Genomic DNA, 3,495 nt, shown 5'->3' with positions numbered 1-3,495 from the left:
TTCACATAATTTATAATATAATATTATTAATAATTATAATTAATAATAATGAATATACAATTGATACGTTAAATAATAAATGTGTTAGATAAATAGAAAAAAAATAAATGTGTAGAAAAAAAAATAGATTGTCGTAATTTCTCGTTGAATTATTCGTTACGATAAATCTGCGAATCGTTTTAGATCTCGAAATCGATCGGGATTTATCGATCGATCGAAATCTCAAAGCACCTGGGTAGAACACAGAAAAGACCGGTTTTATTCGCGATGTCGTCCGACTACGGGGGCCTTAACGTTAGATATTATTCCTTCGCTTAATTACGTTCGCTCAAAGCGAATTCCACGAAGTTCTTAGCCGTAGGGCCCACTCTCAACGACGACGACGACGACGATGTTGTTTCATTTTATTTCTCTCCCTATCTCTCTCTCTCTCTCTCTCTCTCTCTTTTTCTTTAACAGCATCCCCCGTTTTTACTCGACATTACCGAACGTCTCCTATTTTTTTTTTATTCCTTTTCTTTTTTCTTTTTTACTTTCCCTTCTAGAACACATATATACACACGCACGATTTGAACACGTTGAAAAGTTTTCTCCTATAGTTTTTTTTCCTAATATATTCACATTTTTGAAGATTTTTTTTAATTTACAATTTTAAACAATTTTCAATTTTTAATTTTTTAATATAAAATAAAACAATAAATCTAACCTAGAAATAGCATTACAAAAACAAAGCTATTATAACAGAGGACAAAGTTTTAATATAATAAAAAAAAGAAGAGGAAGAAGAAGTGTATTATTTTTTTTTTAATTTGTTTAATCGTCTATAACAATCTCTTAAACAATCTTCGTTTATATTAATATCTTTCTCTCGTAATAATTATTTTTCATCTATAATATATATATATTTTATGATTGCAACTTTGAGTTCGTTATTTGAAAGAACAGATAAAAAATAAAGAAAAAAGTGCAAAAGCAAAAGGGACAGCTGTTAACATAAACAATAAAGTTTAACATTGATCCAGATAATCACAGATTATTTTGTAATTGTTCTTTCATCGTTAAAACGTATCTCCAGGCATTCGTTTGTTCGTTCTATCAACTCCACCCTACTTTTATATTTCAATATATAACACAATAACAATATATAAAAATCTATAAAAAATTCTTTCACGTAGAAACCACAGAAACATATCCAAATAATATACTACAATACACGAACTCATATCTACCCCCATACACATACATAAAATTGATTTTATTTAGATTTGATTTAACAAAATTCTTCTACTAATGATGACAACGATTACGACAACAACAATTACCTACGATCACACGTAGAAAAAATTTATATCGTTGTAATGGGAAGAGAAAGAAAAAGTATAACATAAAATCAATAATAAAAAAAAAGAAAAGAAAGAAATAAAAAATATAAAAAGAAAAGCAAAAAGAAAAAGTAATCCTACCAGTAGGAGGATATGGTGGTAGGAACGAGTTAGACAAGGTAGAGATATTTATCTATAAGATGTTAAGCTCGTTCAAAGATGCTCCTCTGTAGGATACTTCGTTGGGGAGAGGGGGAAGGGGTTTGAGATGTTCGTGCGGTAAATCTAGAAGTGGAAAGACCTCGTCGAATCGTTCTGCTTAACCGGAGTGATTGATTTTAGTCGAGTTAAACGAGTACGGTGGTCAAGCCATTCAGTTAGAAGACATTACTTTTCATTCCACGGTTGGGCACCTGGCCCAAAAGAGAGATCGAGGACCGGTTCCGGTCCTTTCCAATTCTTCCCTTCCCTCCCCCACCCCCCTCAACCCTATCCCCACCTTTTATTGCTTCCCTATACCATCTTTTCATCTACCAACAGTTAAGGCCCACTTTAATGGAATATGTGTGTGTATCTGTATGGATATATAGAAAGTGTGTGTATGTATATATAAATGTAGTTGTGTATAAGTAAATAAAACAACAACACGATCATCACCCCTTTCGATTCGCTCGTTATCGATACAAAAGGTAGATGTATATATATATATATATATATATATATATATGTATGTGTATATCGAATGATGATTTCGTAAGGTAGATCGATATTGTTTGAACGAGAATAATTTGAGGTAACCATATAACGTTTGTACGTGATATACAAAACTACATTCTGATTTTATGTTAATTGTAATTGATTTTGTTTTTCAATTTTATGTAAAGAAGTTAAAAGATGAATGTAAGATAGGAGAACGAGATCATCTTTGAGACTTTTTACTACGTGTTTTTTTACTTTTTTTTTTATGTATATATATATTATATATCTTTCAAACGCGATACAATGTAAATTTGGAAATATTTGGAATTAATGTGTATTTAAAAAATAATCATGAGGAATAAATCAGCTGTATTATTCGCAATTGGATTTTTTAAATTTATCTCAGAGACACAAAGTTAAACACAAAAATCTATTACAGAAAATAGAATTTTTTAATTTCGATTAAAAGAAATATAATAAAATAAAGAAAATCAAATAAAAGTGTTGATATTATTATTATAACGATTGACCCATTCAATTTGACCAATAAATAAAAATAACATCGATTACAATAATAGTATTCTCACGATACAACAATTATATTATGTTCTAAATAAATTTCCAATATTCTTTCTTTCTTTTTTTTTTGGCCAAATCATCATCGCCCTTAGATTAATAATAAAAATTCGAATATTTCGATCAAAAATAAAAAAAAATAAAAAGAAAAAATAAAAAACACGAAATAGAAATTAAAAAGAAAAATAAGAACAGAGATGCGTTTTGTTTTTACGATTGGTTAAATATTACTACTACTACCACAACCACCATCACCACCACCACTTTACTATCTCCGTTCTCACGTTTTCAGGAAATTCAAATTTCTTTTTATCGCACCGTCCGTGCTTGTATTCGTACTCTTGTAATTCCTTTATCTGTATAGTAGGGGGTGGGGGGACAGGGGTGGACAGGGGGAGAGAAAGGGTGGTGGTTCTGTTATGTTGCACAACTATCTTGGCGCCCTTTTAACTTCTCACACACATACGCAAGCTAAATTTATTCCTATATAGACAATTATACGCGTATGCGTAATATGTGCACACAATACATACAAATAGTAATCAAGTATTTGTGTGTTATGTATAATACAAACAAAATTGCTAAGGCAAACTTTCGATGAGTTTTGCCTTATCTCTCTCTCTCTCTCTCTCTCTTTCCCTTTTTTATCTTTATATATATATATATATATATATATTTTTTTTTTGTAAATCATATTATCTAAGGTCTCGTTGAGATGATGATTCTTCTTCTACTTTTTTTTTTTTAAATATTACTACCATCACGAAATATTCTTATTATTTGTATTTTTTTTTTATCTTTCCTTTTTTTAAGAGCAAAGTTCATTCTCGCTAATCTTCGAAAATACACGTATCATAGAAAAAAAAAAAATATATATATATATGTTATTTAATCTTAT

This window comes from Polistes canadensis, unplaced genomic scaffold (genome assembly GCF_001313835.1).
Source record: "Polistes canadensis isolate GaletaPanama2010 unplaced genomic scaffold, ASM131383v1 scaffold_146, whole genome shotgun sequence".
NCBI classification, from domain to species: Eukaryota; Metazoa; Arthropoda; class Insecta; order Hymenoptera; family Vespidae; genus Polistes; species Polistes canadensis.
The sequence above is the reverse complement of the archived record's forward strand: the minus strand, read 5'-3'. Positions refer to the sequence as shown.